This window comes from Arvicola amphibius, chromosome 2, assembly GCF_903992535.2.
Source record: "Arvicola amphibius chromosome 2, mArvAmp1.2, whole genome shotgun sequence".
NCBI lineage: Eukaryota > Metazoa > Chordata > Mammalia > Rodentia > Cricetidae > Arvicola > Arvicola amphibius.
In genome coordinates, this window is record NC_052048.2 from 154,489,040 (window position 1) to 154,507,709 (window position 18,670).

At 42.9% G+C, this 18,670-nt stretch overlaps 1 protein-coding gene across 1 annotated transcript in view; it reads left to right on the plus strand.

Moving 5' to 3' along the window:
* The first annotated feature begins 6,870 nt into the window (after window positions 1-6,870).
* Dync1i1 (dynein cytoplasmic 1 intermediate chain 1) overlaps window positions 6,871-18,670 on the plus strand; it is a 320,890-nt gene continuing 309,090 nt past the window's right edge. Inside the window, exon 1 of the mRNA XM_038318765.1 lies at window positions 6,871-6,984. The gene's annotated coding sequence lies outside the window, so the exon portion shown is untranslated. The remainder of the gene's footprint in view (window positions 6,985-18,670) is intronic.

Consider the following 18,670-nt stretch of genomic DNA (forward strand, 5'->3'; position numbering starts at 1 on the left):
GGTTGAATTGTATATAAATTATTAAAACCATGCATTTTGGCTTTGCATCATCCTTGAAAAACTCATTGAGGAAACACAAGCAGGAGGGTAGGGAAGCAGTACAGAAACACATGGTTACAAAAGTGAAGGGGGCGGTAGGATGGGTGGCTATAATACAACTATATACAAATATAGGTAATTACAGTATAATTAGAGTTGCTTTCGGAAGTTATCCAATGAGTACTCAGTAAAACCTATAGTCACACTGAAGACATCTTAGCTTATTCTTCCAAAACCAACAACAATTACTTAGGGCATGCCCTTGAAAGTATTTATTTGTTGCAGAGCCTTCTGCATACCACTTAAAAGCATAGATGCTATCTATCTCTTCATGAAAATGTTCAGGTAATAAAAATTGGGAATTACAATAAATGACAGAATCATAGATTTTTTCCTTAAGCAACTCGTGATTTTTTCAAACACAAAACACACACTCATTCCTGGACATCAAGTGTTGTTTTGAATCTGAACAGACAAACCGGCTTCTGTTTGATAACGAAAGCAGCAGAAACAAGTGTATGATATGGGAAGTGGCATAAATTAGTTTTTTCACAGGTTTTTATTCATAGCATAAATTACACATCATCTGAGCTCTAAATAAGAAGTGTTTTCAAGTATGTTTTCTTTTAGTGTGCCTATTATATTTTATGGTAATTAATTAACCTGTCTATTTATTTGGAGATAGGTTCTCACGCAGTATAGGCTGATCTCTCACTCACTCTATAACTGAGCGCAGCATTGAACTGTTCCTCCCAAATGCTAGAATCACAGGAATGTGCTACCGCGGGCAGCACTGTGGCTGAAACCTAGGCCTTTGAAACAGTTACACAAGCACTGTACTAGATGAGCTACACCCCCAGCCTCAAACACTTCACATTTTAACAGCTGACTCTGGGGGCTCGCATTTCCTCTTAGTGATTTAGAGACATTGAACCACTGAAGTTAATTTTCAGTTTTGTTTCTTTGAGACACTGTGCAGTCTGAGGAATGATTCTCACAGGAGACTGGGCATGACTGGGAGTCTACGTATCCAAAGTGCTGTTGGAGCCCATGTGCGACTGAGTGCCACAGGAAGAGGGGAGAGAGGCACAGTGCCACACCCATATTCAGCACTGATGAAGGACAGATGCTCTCCCATGAAGACTGTCTGGAAGTCTAGTAGTGGATTAAGATCTGAGAGGTCCCATAAATCTGGCAGTATCTCAGGTTTTAACATTGAATCAAGAGGTTATGAAGGTCTAAGTTCCATGTAGTCTGGTTTAAAGACCCAACTAGGGACTACAACAAGTGTCTCTATAGAGTACTTATCATAGGGGATAAGCATTATTACTTCACTCAAAAGTTCCAGAGATTTGAATATCATAGGAGTCTAGTAACTTGCACATATAATAGTTATAAAACTAACAAGGCAGGGGGCCTTAAGTTTGCACCCACTGTCTAATTCCTTAGATGAACTTAGCCATACCATTGTCTCCTAGGAGGAGTCTAAAGTGTGCCTTCCTGGCCAGTGGATGGGAATTTCTTAGCCTATTCTAATTAGCTGTTTAACCCCATCTTTGAGAACTTATTTCTAACTTGGAAGTGAAGGATTGATGTGGGAGTTGAGACTTTCATCTGATGGAAAAATTTCTTTCCTTATCATTATGATGTCTTTGATTGCACAGAAGTACCCATTTTTCTTTGAAAAGACTGTATTTTAAAACCTATCATACAAGTTATCGGGTAATCACTCACAAAACACAATAACCCATCACAGGGAAATAGGTTATCAGCATTGCGCAGAATGTTGTTGGAGAGGTTCACATGAGAAATGTCCTCCATCGGCTCACATGTTTGAACCCTTGTCCCCAGTTGGTGGTGCAGTTTATGGGAGGATATAGAACCTTTAGGTAATGGAGGCTTGCTGGATGAAGTGCATTACTAGGAGTGGGCTTTGAGTTTCTAGCTTTGGCCCACTTCCGATTTGTGACTTTGACATCCTGTATGACAAAATGGGATCAGCCAGCTTCCTGCTCTAGCTGCCTGCTGACATGCCTTCTTTACATGATTAAACTCCCTCTGGAATTGTAAGCCAAGTTAAACTCTTCCTTCCACAAGTTGCTTTTGGTCGTGGTATTTTATCTTAGCAACAGGAGAGTAACTAACACACATGTATAACAAAAATACAACTGTATTTAACTTTTTATGTTGTTGAATAATACAAAATCCAATATCTCTAACCTGCTTTCCCTTAATTCAGAACAAAGGCCCACCCTAACACTGGACTGTGTGAATACACCTGTAGGAATCCAATTTGGGTTGGGAAGCACCATATGATGAGACTTTAAAAATCTTTTCACTTAAAGAAAAGAAACAGTATATGCTATACAAAGAAACGACATATACTTTATACAGTCTTTTTCTAGAAGTGGCACTAAAACAACAGAAACCCTCCTGCAAATAAACCAGACATACATAGTACACTTTTCATAGACACTGCCTCAATATCAACAGTAGATGCAAATGTAAAACACAACACTTCTAACCTTTGAAAGACAATAGAGAATCTCTGTACCCCTGGGTCTGCTGGCCATATTTTAGACAGAAAAGGGAAAAGATAACCCATGAAAGAAAAAATTACCATTCTTCTTCACTGACATTTAAAACTGCTTCTCTGTGAAATGTATTATTTTAAAACAGAAGGAAAAGGCAAGTATCAGAATGGAGAAAATACTTCCCATCACAAATAGGATAATAAATAAAAATACAAAGAATGTTAAAAATTCAACAAGATCTAAATTCATAAAATGAACAGACACCTCAACAATGAACTTATACCAGTGCAAGCACACAATAAAGGACAGTGGCCATTAAATTTCGTGACAGAATCACAAATTAAAACTACACTGAGATGTAAATACACACTTATCAGAATGGCTCAAGTCCAAAACACAGCACTCGTGGCTGGTGGGTATCAAGGCTACAGCGTGAAAAGCAGGGGACACTTTGGGGCCATGTTTAGCAGTTTACTAGAGAGCTTAGCTTTAGGTTTATCAAAGGATACAGCAATAACACTCTTAGATAGTTACTCAGATGGACTCCAAAACATAAGCACGCATAAAAGTCTGCATATAAATGTGCATAGAAATTGTATTTATAATTACAAAAGCTAAGAATAACTAATATGTCTTTCGGTAGGTGAGTGGATAAACTGGTGTATTAAAAATTAAAACATTATTCTATGATAAAAAGAAATGAACTATTGAGACATAAGAAGTTGTAAAGGAAACGTTTCTAAGTAAAAGAATCTGTGCACTATGAGAGATCAGTTATATGTCATTCTGGAAAAGGCAAGCCTGAATGCCAACTATACTGGTGGTAGCCAGAGCCTGGAGGAAGGTAGATAAAGAATAGCAAACAGGTGGCACATAGGGATTCCTGTGTGATAAAACTGTTAAGGTGGTGGATCCATAATATTATGCATTTGTCCTGCAGAACTGTACAATGCAGGGTGTGAACTCTTATGTAAACTTCGGACATCAGACCTGTGTCAATACCAGCTTACAACAAAAAGAAATATACCACATTATTGCAAAGTGTTAGCAAGGGGAGAAAACGAGAGGGGCTTGATGCCCAGATAGTCTCTGGGAGTATGGAAAGTCACGGTACCTTGTTTTCGTTTCTCTGTGAACCTGGAATTATGCTTACTAAAAAACTATGACCTATCAATTCAAAAAAATCTCTCTCTTGACTGTGACAGCTTACACAAGAGCTGCACAAGCTCAAGGTAAACTAGATTCCAGTCCGGAGGAGGGGAAGTGGGCACACGTCTCAGGCCTTTTAAGGAATTATTCTCAGTGAGTAGCTTGTAGGGCAGAAAGATTAGTTTCCCTCTGCAGAGTGGCACTGGGTATATCACCTACACTCTAGGGCAGGCCTCGTGCTCACGAGTAGTCGGACACCACAAATTAACCTCCAGGCTTTGTGTTTAGCTTGTTTCATTTGGTATTTTAAGAGAAAGAAAGAACATGACGTTGGGTGGTCAGTGAGGTAGGGAACTATCTGCAAGATAGTTGGCAGAAATGGAAGAATATGGTCAAAATATTTCGTATGAAATTCTCAGAGAATAAATAAAAACATCACCCACCCTCTCTGCATGATTTGTCTAACCCATGACTACAGAGCATCAGCGTCATCTGTGGAAATCTCTGTCTACCCACATTACTCCACCCAGAGGCTGTTCGAGGAGCCCCAACCGCGATTCCAAATTGATGCTTCATTTCCTTTCCCCAATATCTTCATGGGAAATGTCTTTGATTAAAAAATATCCTTTCCCTTTTGGTTTGATGTTGGAGTCAGTCTTATCAGTCTCTGGAAATAGGGTTCATTCAGTCATGTCCATTTCTAGTCTCACAGTGTCTGTTCCATGTCTAGGAACTGGATAATGAAAATAACATAACTGTGTTTTTATTGCACATCGACTAAGTACAATGTTTCAACTATTTTAAGGGTATAGTTCACTAATGCTAAGTATATTCTCTTTGTTAAACCACTAACCAGGAGAGCTTTTTTATCTTGCTAAACAGAGCAAATGAGAAAACAAAAACTCTAATCATTCCTATAAGTTTTACCATTGGAAAATAACTGTGTAATTTTGGCTCTTTCACATTTTTCATATAAATGGAATAACACAGTATTTTTTTCTTCTGTGACTGGCTTATTTCACTTAATATAATATGCTCCACATTTCTTTATTTTATAGCATTCAACAGGCTCTCTGTCTATTTTTGAGGCTATATAATAATAATCATATATACGAGACGTCACTGTATCTTGTATTAATTTCTACCATATATATTAATTTTTACTATATATACATATAAACTTTTTTGTCTTTCTGTCTATGGGTGGACATATTTGGGTTGCATCTATCCTTTGACTATTAAGCAGAATGCTTCAACAAACATGAATGTTCGAATAACTCTTCAAGACCCTACTTTGAATTCTTTTTAAGGAAGTAAAAGGAAGTAATTAATAAAACTAATTTTACAATTGATAGCTTAATATTTGCTTAGCATATATTACAGGATATTTGTAATGCTAGAACTAAGCAAATCCTGGAATCCTATATAGAAGTTGACTGATCTCTTCAGCCCTACTTGTAAATCCAATCTCCACACCATGGTTACTGCTAGGTAGCTCTTACTTGTTTTTTGTTTGTTTTTTCTGCTTAAATGCTTTCAGTGGCTCCCAGTACATCTTTTCAGCCTCTGTTATGAATCCAGTCATAATCTTCATGAATCCTGCCCCACTCAAAATTACTGGCCTCCTTACTATTTGCTGTGTTCATTTGGGGGTTTCTCTCCTCTGGACTTTTATGTCTAGAAATGCCCCTTTCTTCAAGTCTGCTGTTAAAATAACGTTTACCCATTCAAACATTATTCACATTTACAATTGTTTTAATCATGCTTCCTTTGCTCTACCCTATTGTCATACCTTTGAGAATAAAAACTGAATTCTCCTAAGTTTTGAATCATGTGATGTGGCTAACTCAATGCTTTGAAGGCGGTGGGCACTGGACAATGTTGTGCTGTAAAGACAGAAATAAGGGCTCCCAGGTAAACTGAACGCTGGGGTAAGTGGAACTCATATCTCAGGGAGGTTACTCAGGAGCTGTGGCACTTTGTGACTTCTCAGAGACTTAAATTCCTTTTGCAGGGTTATATTGCTTAGGGCTCTGTAGAGCGACCGAATTGAGAGAATGGCTATATATTAAAAGAGGATTTATTAAATTGGCCTACAAGGTACAGTGTAGGTGGTCAAGCAATGGCTGTCATCATGTTCGAAACACCAAGAACCCAGCAGCTGCTCAGTTAAGAGGCTGGATGTCTCTGCACCTCCCATCTGGTGCAGAGGCCTCGGGAATTCCTGCAGAGCCACTGGTCTCCAGTTCACTCGGGAAAAGGGTGGGTGAACAGGATGGATGAACTTGCCGGCCCTGGGTGGAGAGACCAGCAGCCACAGTTAGAGAGCAGTACCTGCTCTCCACACGTTTACTCTCTGATCTTCACACTGATGGCCCGGATGTTCAAACAAAATGATGAGAAGACCATATAGAAAGTGGTACCAGTCCCACACTGCCTAACATCCTAAAGTCCTTTTCTCAGTCTTATAACTGCCAAAACGGTAAACTTTGGGGAAATTCAAGAATCTTACTCAGATTTTTAAGAGGCAGGACCTCTGAGAAGCAATAGAAAACAAGTTTTACCACACACATACACACACACAGTATATATAACATATGCATGTGCTCACATATGAGTATTTATCTATTCCTATCTATAACATGTGTACATGTGTGTATATATATGTATGTGTCTATGCATGTATATATTATTTACGCGTGTGTATATTAATATATTCATAGAGATATAATGTTTATGTTTGTGTGTGTATCTGTGCATGTGTGTGTTTTTGTATCTCTGTGAAAATATGGGTTCAGACGCACCTGTACAGCACGGATGGAACTAAGCTTGTCTGTTTCTGTTTATAAGACTTAAAGTTTCTCTGTCTGGGAATGAAAGTTGCCCACAGAGGAAATCATCAGCAGCTTGGCAAGCTCTCTTTTGCAGTAACTTAGGTGTGCGCCGCCCGCGGCCAAGGACTGGCTGTCCCCGAGTTCCCTCCACGCAGCCAGGCTGGCCGAGGCGGTGCTGCGCTGTGCGGAGGCCCTCCCGAGGGAGGCGCGGGTGTGGAGGGCGTGGGCCGTGGGCGGGGCGAGTCCCGCAGCCCGGGTGCTGGGAGCTGTCAGTGTCAGGCTCAGGAGAGAGGAAGTGATCGCTCCGGGAGGAGCGCGAGCCTAACAGTGCAGCGTGAGACAGCACATCCTGCAGGCGCAGGCCCGCCGCTCTCCGTCCTCCCGTGCCTCCTCCACCGCCCCTGTGAACCTCCGCGGACAGCATCCAGGTAACCGAAGGGTGGGAGGTCGCGTTTCCGCGCAGACACCTACGAGCCCCTCCGCAGCCCTCCGCCCGGGTGACATCAGCAGGACACCGGGAGCAGCACGATAGCGGTGACCGCTGCAGCTACTACTGGGCACAGCCTGGGTGCCTTACCCAGCTCCAGCCTACTCTGGTGCCTCAGGCTGGAGCCCTCCAGCGGCAGCCCCTGCGGCAGCTGCCCAGGAGTGGAGAGGCGCAGGCAGAGGAGGAAGGGTCAAGGGTGTCCTCACCTTGTGGCCCACCTTGTGCACTGGGAGAGGCATACCAAGGCGCCCCGCCTTGGTCTTCTCTGGGGGAGCAAAAGCCCTGCAGCTTTTCTGTCAGCACCCCTGTGGGCTACCAGCTGATGGCCCCTGGGAAGGGAGAGCTGCAGTGAGGGGAAGGATGCTGTTTGATTACATTTCTGAGCTGTCTGTAGAGCTCTTGGTTGCTGTTGCTACCCGCCAAGTCGGAGGGGGAGAATGCACTTCCAAGGGAGCTTTAATTAAACACTCATGCAAGATGCCAGTTTCTCTCTCTGCTGGATTAAAAAAAAAAAAAGTGTGGCTGGGGATGTGTTTTGGTAAACACCTTCGCGGCTGCCTGACTCTCCTTCCCCCACTCCCACCCGGAATTGCTCTGGCCACATAAAGCTGTGAATCGTCATCAGAGCAGGGATCCTGGCAGCCCTGGTGGGGAACTGAGTGTACCGGAGTCTCATGACATCTACCTTGGCTACAGTTAACCGGAGGCTGAGGAGCAGGAAAGGAAATCACTTAGGAAACCCGAGGCTCTAGGAAAGGCAGAAAATGGAATAAACCTTCTGGCAGTCCTGACTCCACCGTACCTAAGGCAAGAACAAGTAGCCAGCCATTTTCTTGCTGGAGTTGTCTTCGAAATGTGCATAACAGAGTTGATACAATTCAGAGTTGTGGAAGAATTGCTTCCAGACATTACAAACTCGCAGGAGGCTTAGCTCACGGTGAAGCATGACAGCAACTGTGAGATCACCTTGGCTAATGGCATGGTGACGAATAACTGTCCCCGGAATAATTTCGTGCAATTGTGGAAGTTACTGGAGGAAATGTGGTGATCTGTATTAGAGTACTGCTAAGTTTGAAATGGGGACATCCAACGCTAATCGCACTTGGGGTCCTCTTGAGAACTTGAGTAATACTTCCCCTGATTTTTTTATAAGGCCAAGCTAGCTCCTAAATGGCTAGCTACCCAGAAATGTATTTAACTTTGTTCTTCCAACCATGATTCTTAATGGAACAAAATCTGCCAGTCCCAGGGCTAGGGAACAGTGATCTCTTCACTGGAACCAACTCTCCAGGACATGAGATCTGAGGATCCAGTGATCATGAGATAGTCCTTTAAAACCACCCAGCACAGGACAGGAGCTTACCTATCCGACCTTCCCAGCCTCAGGCACGATTTCCAGCCTCCCGAGCATTTGTGCATGTCTGCCTTGTTTCGGGCTTCTCATATCTGTGCACCTGTGTGGGTCTCTGGGCCACTGCAACTTTTTGTGCACTGTCCTCCTGAGGGCAGACAGTGCAGGTTCATACCTTCTGCCCACTGCCTGCCCTGACCCCTTTGCTGTTGAGTTTTTGCCTGGATTGGTTGTCCATTCAAAGTTTCCTTGTATCTTTATGAGAAATCATGGTTAGGATTACGGGAAGAGAGGAGAAGAAACTCAATGCATAGGGTGAAAGGAGCAGAGTCACTAGACCACGGGTCTGAGAGCTTAGCTTCCAGCAAGCGGCTGAGAAGATAGAAAGGTGTTTCTGCTGTAGTGCATTCGGTTTTAAAGGAGGTACTGTGAAATTTCCACTGGAATTTGTCTTTCCTAAAAGTACCAATCCCCAAGTCTACATCTACTAAACTTTTCCCTTGAGTCCAGTGTTGTTCAGGCAGTTCATAGGAAAGCCACACGCTCTGGGCATGTTCAGACAGCTATGTAGGACAACAGTGTAAAATGAATGTCAAGCTTTCAATCCCAGGCTGGTCTCATAATGGGCTTTATCTTTCCCTGTTTCTTTCTGTCACTTAAACGGGCACCAAATGAAGGGATCACAGATAAACTAAGTATCTTTTATTTCTGCTTTATTGCCTCACACTGTATCCACTAAATACAGCAGGGCTGGGAAGAACGTCTAACAAACTGTGCTGAGCGCTTTTTCATGGACCTTGTTTTCATATCTCCTCACTTGTATTTTAAAATAAACTCACAGGAAAACTCATGACACAGGAATAGCTTGTAATCCTGTTGTAAAGATTAAGAATTATGACATAAAGATATCAAGTAACTTCCTAAGATTCGTTCATGTTAAGGGGCTAGAGTTTCGCTCTCAAAGCCCAGGCCTTCAGCTGTAACCACACTTCCAGACTCAGGAGTTCCGATTGCTTTTATTTCAGATACTGGGTCGTCAGCTGTTTTATTTCTTCGTTGGTCCTTCAGTTGGATCCGTGAGGTGGAGACCATTTAAGTATGCAACTGAGTGAAGTGATCTGTGGAGGTCATGGTTGCTGAATGGTAGACGCAGGATTCAAACCAGTCTGGCAGGCCTACTCCAGACCTCGTCCTCCTCGGTTACTGCACCCTGGCAACAACAACAGAAAGGAAAATGTAGCTGTCTTGTCAGGAGACATCTATTAGGGACACTTGTGCTGTTACACTAACGCACACCAACTATTCAAAGTTCCCAGAAGGCCTTATATGGGGGAAAGGAAAGACTGGAGTCCCGGAGTCAATCAGAGGATGAACTTGCCTCCTAGGAAGAGATTCCACGCAGTTTGGGCATTTGGCAAACCAGTTATCTTACAGAAGTGGCTGCGGCCATTGGGTCGGCAGGACTGCTTCTCAGTTATATAGACCTTGCCTCTTTGAAATCTTGCCGCCATTTAAACGAAAACCTCATTATCAGTACCTCAAAGACAAACTTGGGAACACCAGACACCTTCATTTGTCCCTTTCCCCAAGGCGGCCATGATGAGTGACTCTCTTCCCTGTACTTTTCACTGCTTCTTATCTCTTTAACCAGTGAGTCAGCGATCAGCGGGCAGCGCCACTTGTTGGGGCTGCCAGGGTCTACTTTTACCCTAAAATACCCCCTGAAAAAACGTTTTCCTTTAGATTAACCTTTAAGCCAAAGTATTGCCATGTTTTTTGTCACCTGATTGGTAACTGTGGATAATATCGTAAACTCAAGCTCCATTTATTGACCCTTTGCCATAAAACATTGAATACCCCCTCCTTTAATAGAGGATTTCAAAACTATGTGAATTTCTGCTCCCTTGACCACAGATTTCTTTTATTTAAAACATGTGGATTTTACATCACCTAGAAAATGTGGAACCCTGTATTTGTTTGGGTACTTTGCTATAACAATGAATGATTCAATGTTTTGAGTATATCTCAAGTTACCTACCCCCCTTCAGATGTACATCCTAGGTTTATGTCCCTTGCTTTGCTGTGTAGGAAGGCTGGTACAAGAATGCCAGAGCAAATCTTGTCATAATGTAAACTCCATTGCCTAAGTACTAGTCTGGAAGAGATCTGGGTGGGCTCACAGTCTCCATGATTCTATTATTTACTATTATTATTATTGTTGTTGTTGTTGTTGTTATTATTATTGTTATTATTATTAGGAGTTGACCTCTTTATGTCCATAGACACTGAAGAGGATAAATATGAAGATTCGGGGTAGGCATTGAATCTTGTTGATGCAGTATTTTAAATCTATCTGCATTTATATTTTAAGTAAAATTAATATATTTTCAAATGCAATGAGATTAAGAACCACTGGTTCTTAAAGAAGGGGGAAGGGCACAGAAGTCACTGCTGAAATGTATCAAGGCAAAAGCACTACACCAGAGCTAACCAAGGAAAACAGATGCTCTTATCTGTCATCTTTTGGCATTTCACCTAGAGCCCAGGTGTCAGAACATCTACATGAGCTCAGTCTGCAACCAGGTGAAGCCTCCAGCAGTGTCCATGGCTGGAACATTAGTCCATTATTCTGGCACTTACCCAGAGCACAGTAGGAGCTCTGTTACTGATACAATAGTTCATCACAACACTCCAAAATCCCGGAAGGTAGATGCTCTTATCTTCTCACACAAACAAAGAGCTGCTTGGACAATCCAGCCACTGGTCCAAGGCCACCTGAGGCCAGCTAAGGAAGTGCTAGATTTCAAAAAGATCAGCCTAACTCCAGAGTCCATTCATTCTCTTCCTACCACATCTCACTGTTTCTTTATCCGTGTGGGTTGCCAAAAGTACTGCTTAATGTAGCTTTTTATTATGGCAGTACTCAGCGTCCTTCAAGAACACGCTGGCTCACACACTGATAGGAAAAGCCGGAACATCTTATCAGAAAGAACACAGAAGTTATACATTTCTCAGTGTGGCCTAGTCTCATTTATTGAAAATGAAGCCACACTCATGTGCTTTTTACGAGTCTTCAGGCATCTTGTAGAAAACCAAACGCTTAACGGCCCTCACCTAGCCCAGCTCAAAGACAGTCTTCCCAGGATAGCAGCAGCTCAGCTTTGTTGCAAAGCTGTATCTCCTTCCAGCCTCCCCATCTTCCAGGACTTCTCTGCTACAGGGAAGATGCTGAGACCTGGAACACTGGCTCTGCACTGAAGCCTGGGAGGCCTTGACCTCACCGCACAACCTCAGTGCTCTGTCTGCAGTAAACACCAACCCTGAAATTCTGTTAGAGGTGTAGAGCTGAGGGCAGGAGGCTCTCGCTCTCAAGATCCTGCGAAAGACTTGACCTCTATGCTCTGCTGTTTCCTTGCCGCACCCATGCAGCGCACCCCATTGTCTTAGTTTGTGGTATAGGAGAGCTAGTGGTATCAGTATGGCAATGCAGAAAACGTTACTCTGTGGCTGAGGACATTCTTTGCAATGAAGGAGGCAGTTCTAAGATAATTTTGTGTCTAACTATGTCTTTAGCCAACAGATCAGCATGGCCACAGGATTCAGTGAACCTCATTATGATTTAATACAATGATTCCTAAAAATTTTTTTTAAAATTCTGTCACCACTTCTTTGACATCACAGTTTTTGGTTGGCATCTAATGTTTTAATCATGAATTTCAATAGTTACCATGAAGATTGGGCAGACAGCTCAGTGGGCAAGAGTGTTTGCTGTGTAACCTTGAACCCCTGAGTTCAAATTGCCAGAACCCACGTAAGAAGCTGGATGTGGCAGCACTTGTATGTAACCCCAGCACTGTAGGGGCTGGAGACAAGAGCATCCTTGAGAAGCGCTGGCTGCCAACAGCTACAGGTCCGGTGGGAGACCTTGTTTCAAGGGAATAAAGGAGATACTAATAGAGCAGGGCAGCAGATGTCCTTCTATGACTTCTGTGTGAGCAAGTGTGTGCACCTGTGAACAGCCATGCCAACCATGTGCCTGCACACCACACAAACACACCACACACTCATGCAAGCCAAAGAAAATAATTAAATTATCATGAATGTGATTTTCAGAATATCATAAACTTTGACATTGAAAGGTAAAATAATGGCATCCTGCATGAGTTCAATTAAAATATAAATTCTATAATAACTATATAGAAGGTTCCTTTAGCAAAGGGGTATTTTTATAGCGTGTGGTCAAAACACTCTAAGATCTGGACCTCCTTCCCTCTTTCCTTTTCTTTGTTCCTTTTCCCCGTCCTCCCTTCTTCTCTTCTTCCCTTCTCCCCTCCCTCCTTCCCTTCTTATACTTCTTTTTTTCTTCAGCAGTGTGGAAGAAATGCCTTTGTAAGTGGAGATGAGGCTGGAGTCCACACTGGGGCACAGTCTCCAGCAGGCCAGCTTTAGAAGGACAGACAGATAGAAACTGCAGGTCTAGAAATTAGTACCATTAGCTCCTCCCTTCATGCTTCGTTTAGACAGCTTCTGTGTGGCCAGGTGCTCTATGTTGTGGGTACAGTTTCTGGAACAAGGTCCCTTCTTCTTTGTGGTTGTATTTAAAAAGTGGACGGCAGGAAGGAGTGCATAGGTGGATGGGCCATCCCTAGCTTTCAGAAAACAGGGGCTGTGTGGATAGCTCCTCTTTCTACTTAAAGATTTTCAGTAAGAAAAAAATCAAAAGTCATTTTTGTATGTTTCAGACTGGTTGTTCTTAGCTAAGAGATACTAAGATCCTTTGCTAAGAGAAATTCAATGATCCTTGGAACATTGGGCCATGTCAGGACAAATTTTCCTTATCACACGAGGCAAAGGGACTGCAACTGGCAGCTAATGAGAAGACGTATGGGAAGTTGGTGGACAAGACCACACCAAAGGCTAAACTCGCAATGATACCAAGGTTAAGAAACCCTTCTTAAAATTCTCTAGTTTTCTCACTGGAAATTTCTGTACAATTTTAGCCTTTGACAAGATGACTGGAGCACAGCATCTAAAAGACAGCATGAAGTAGAGGGAAGAAGATGTGAGGTGACCTACCTACTGCCTGTGTGAGCATTGGTTTATTAGGAAGATGTGAGGTGGCCTACCTACTGCCTGTGTGAGCATGGGTTTATTAGGAAGATGTGAGGTGGCCTACCTACTGCCTGTGTGAGCATGGGATTATTAGGAAGATGTGAGGTGGCCTACCTACTGCCTGTGTGAGCATGGGTTTATTAGGAAGATGTGAGGTGGCCTACCTACTGCCTGTGTGAGCATGGGTTTATTAGGAAGATGTGAGGTGGCCTACCTACTGCCGATGTCAGCATCGGTTTACACATCTGTCAATAGAGATAACTGCCCAGCCCAGAGAGGGAGTGTGAAGCTTACTGAGAGTGAGTACACAGGCTCAGAGGATCCTTTCATTGGCCTAACAGCAGGAACCTTCTCTTCTCTGGCGTGGAGATGATCTTACTCTCCTGAGAACCAATGATAAGCTCTTCGTGAAAAACATTATTTTGGCTTACACTTATTGATGCATTTGCCTGCTCGCCTTCTAGACTCTCAAATTCCCTAATACATCTTTCTGTCTCCAAGCAGAAGGCTCTGGCATATAGAAAACCCACATGAGGCCGGGCGGTGGTGGCGCACGCCTTTAATCCCAGCACTCGGGAGGCAGAGGCAGGCGGATCTCTGTGAGTTCGAGGCCAGCCTGGTCTATAAGAGCTAGGTCCAGGACAGGCTCTAAAAAAGCTGCAGAGAAACCCTGTCTTGAAAAACCAAAAAAAAAAAGAAAGAAAGAAAACCCACATGAGGAGGCTTAGTTGATCTGAAATAGAAAGCAGAATAAATCTCACAGAATTTTCTTAAAAGACTAGATTTCTCCCTTTTAGGCCATTTTTAATATGTTTAGTTACAAAAAAAATTGCTTCCTAAAATGTAGCACCAGTTATGAGTCTGGTCCTAGTGAGCCTTTGGTCTTGGCAATGCCTAGGGCTTTGAAAACCTTTCCTCCCTGAATTAAAATTATGTGGCACATCTCTGTTGTGACAAGGGTGTTTGGTGAGCTTTCTTTTTAAGAAGCAGCAGACAGGATGGTTTGGGCTTTCATTTTTCTCTATGAAACCCCTAAGCTAATTCTTCTGAGATAGATAGCGACAGACAGAGAGGATACATGTTGGCTTTATGTACATTTGTGTCCTAGTTATGCAGGTGTGCTTGTATGTGTGCACACGTATGTAGAAGCTAAAGCTCAATGTTACTGGGCATCTCCCTCAGTCTCTTCATGCCTGTTTTTGGTGTCAGGTATCTCAGTGAACTTGGAGCACACTCAGTTATCTAGGCTGGTTGGAAAGGGAGCTGCAGAGACCCTCTTTTCTCTGTGTCCCCAGGCTTGCACAACCATGCTGAACTTTTCGGGTAGTTCCTCATGTTTGCACAGCCAGGACTTTACACAACCAGGCCTCTTAGAGACTGAATCTTTTGATCTGGTTTTCCATCTGACTCATCACTTGATTTATGTTTTATTATAATGCCCTGTGTGAAGCCTCAATAATGAGTATATTTGAAATGGTGCTAATGAATAAATGATGACAGAACGTTTATTCTCATTTGTCTGCAGACAATTTTCTTTGTGGAATGCAGACTAGAGTGTCTGCTCAGCTTGGCCTGAAATTGTACCTATTTCTTTGCTGGACAAGATGTAGAGTTCATGGATTGTGTCAGACTATGGTCTTTCCCTTAGAATACTGTTAAGGCTTTAGAGTGCAGCACATGGAAGTGTTTAAATGTTTATCAAGCTGTTGAATGTTAAAAATGTGTGTGAGGACAGATGATCTGAGAGCCGAGTCTCAGAACAGAGTTGTGGCATGTTCCTAGTTGGTGGGGTTTGGTCACAGAAAGGAAAACCGGCCCAGGGGGAATGTGTGCTTAGACAGTGTCCTTTTTCCAAATGGCCTGCCTCTCCTGATACACCGTTCACCTTACTAGTATCAAAATAGCAAGGGGTTATGGGAAATGGTGTGCATGTTTTAGAAGAAGAAGAACAAAAGCTCTCTCTGCTCACTTCCTTTCTAACTGTGGCTTTGTTCACTCCTGGAAAGGTATAGGTTATTCCCACAGGGAAAGAGAATGAATTGCTTGAATGCCTCAGGCCCAGAGGAAACTAGGAGTCTGTTCACCTCAGTTAAAATGTCAACCTGGATCTCCACATGCAAATATACACCACCCAGGGACAGTATAAGAAGAGGCTTTGGCCTTACAGGTTTCCTTGCTCCCTCTTCCAAGCTTTTTAATATTTTCAATCCTGCTGAAAAGTAATCAGCACCTCAGACAAGGGCAAAGTCCCATATCTCATGTCACTCAATATAAAAGGGAACTGTGCTTAGTTTCCTTGAAGTTTTCTAAAATAAATATGAATACCTACCCACGAGAGCCAACAAATTAGAGATTTTAGTTTAAGGTGGGGAGGAAAGCGTTTGTGGAGGAGGAAGAGGAGGAGAAAAATGCTCTCTCAGTGGCTTCTTTCTGTGCTGCATTCTGCTTAGGATAAGCAATGTACTTCAGGGACATTAGCAAAAGTTTACTTTCAAGGATGGGTGAGGACACTGGGAACATCTGGTCAACCTCATGATTCCTTTCTGGAACACTGGGCAGGTAAATATGAGCAGCGTGTTATGAGTGTTTTCTCAGGCCTTTGAAGAAAACACAAGCCAAGGGCGCTTTAAACGGTGATGTGTGTTTCATAAACTTAAACGTTGCGTAAACTGACGGCATGGCTGCTCCATAAGATGGTTAAGGGGAAGGCTTTATTGTTCATATGAGAGAGAAAACAGCCAGAGGCATCTGGAAGAGTCCAGAGAAGAGAAAGACGTACCTTGAACATGGCCAGCAGACTGGATATGGCCAGGGCTGTCTGAGAGAGAGGGGAGAACAGCAGGGACAGAGAAGAGCAAAAACATAGGAAATCAGGAGCAAAGCGCAGAGACAAAACACATAAAGTCATTGAAAACAGCAGGGTTAGACAGCAAATGGATAGCTGAGGGGGCTAATTCAGGTCTGCTGAGGTAAAATAACACGGTACGAATTCATGGTTGAGTCATGGAGACATTCCACTTGTGGGTTCCAAAAAGCTGCAAAGTCCATATGCTTACAATCACTGTCGCCAGCAATGGTTGACAACTGAGGGCTGGGCAGGATGGACGGAGGGCTGGGTGGTTCATCTGGTGGACAGTCACACACTGTGTCCTCAGTTTCTTGCTGGGATTTCCCCTCCCTCTGACACCATTTTGACTATTGCCGTGCACCGTGCCCATGTCTGCACTCCGTGCACTTGAACCCAGTTCTCCAGATTCAGGCAAGGGGCAGGAGGTTAAAATACACAAACACACACAGACAGAAAGACAGCGACACAGGTCATCCTTGAATTCCCCAAGAATGCCCCTTTATTGTGTTCAGGGGAAGATTATATAGAGATAGCCATGCCCCAGCCAAACCCACCAGAAACCACTCTGCCATCAGGAACTCCTGAAGGTCTCGTGCTCAGAACAGCTGTAGGCACTCAGATCAGGGGATTACAAGAAATTCAGGATCTGGGGTCTCACTGCTCCCAACAGACTATTGCTTTCTTTTGTTTGTTTTGAGACAGGGTTTCATGTTGCCTCAACTACCTTTGGACTTCTGATCCTCTTGCTACCTCCCTAGTGCTAGGATTATAGGGATATGCATCAGCACCAGCTACACACCAATTCTTCGATGCAAAATGGGAGAAGTTTAAGGGGAGCAGCACGAAGTTTGTGGGCTTGCACACTAACAAAAGGCTATTTTTAATGAGTTTATTTTAGTTAACAGGTGTGAGGAAGACTTCAGTTGTAACTCAGCACCATGGAGATCCTTTGTCTCAGGCTATTTATGAAGTAGACTAGGCTGCCTGTGAGGAGGGAGTCCCCATTTCTAGAACGTTTCAGGTGTCCCCTCCAGTGAGGACTGGCTGTTTGGTAACTGCTACATTATTTTTCTCCAAATTTAAGAATCTATAATTCTATGTACTAGCTGCCCTTGCTCTGGTCAGGTTCTGCTGGTGGGAGCCAATCTAAACTTGGGGCCTGGTGCCAAACTGAAGCATTAAATGCAATGACCTATATCTACGTCTTCCCCCTCTTACTGTTCATGTTTCAATAGTCATTCATTGGTTTATTCAACAAACACTCATGAAATTTTTATCAACCATGAGAATGGTGTGAAGCACCAGGTATAGCTGACAAAAGTTTAAGTTAGCCTGGCGGTGGTGGTGCACGCCTTTAATCCCAGCACTCAGGACGCAGAAGCAGATGGATCTCTGAGTTCAAGGCCAGCCTGATCTACAAGAGCTAGTTCCAGGAGAGGCTCCAAAACTACAGAGAAACCCTGTCTTGAAAAAAAAAGTTTAGCAGTTTGTAGTAGCAGTCATTAAAAACCAAACAAGAAACCTAGATGTGATGCCTCGTGCCTATACTCCAGGCCTCAGGAGGCTAATGCAGGAGTATCATCAAGGACTTCAGCTCTCCATAAACTACTGAAAAGATAAAGGTCAGTCTGGGCTATATAATAAGACTCTGGGTGCAATAATAGTAATAATAATAATAAAGCGATAATTTTATTCTTAACTATTCTTAGCAGGCCACACCATCTTGTATTTGAGGGTTCATTCTTTCACTGATTTATTTCTTCATCCAGTAATCACTCTCCCCTATTATACCTTGGTAATATTCACCTGATCTATCGTCCCCAAAGCAGACAACAAACATATATATTATTTTAAAGGCCCATACCCCCCTCCCAGTGATACTCTGTTTCTAGTAATAGAAACAGAAAACTATAAGATAAATGGGGAGATAGAGTTCACATCCTGAATGCTTATATTATACCAGGGTATCTATTTTTGAAGCTTAATTTCTCAAGTTTTCATGCTGTAAAGAAAAGGTGTGATATGTAAAAAAGTGTTAATTTGTTGGCATTGATTAACACACTGAATTAGATAGCATTGATTTAATGTGTAAGTGCTTGAATTTTTAAGGTTATGAAATGTTTAAAAATACATATTTTTCTTCTCTATTGCAATGGAACCAAAGAAGCAAAAGTAATTGCTCTAGGTCACCTATAGCCTGAGAGTATAGCTTGTTGCTTGTGGACTCTCTGACCCCAAAAGCTCTCCAGACATATGCTCCATTCTGATTGAGCCATGCTGTCCTGAAGACACAGGCCCCCTCTTCTGTCACCAGTT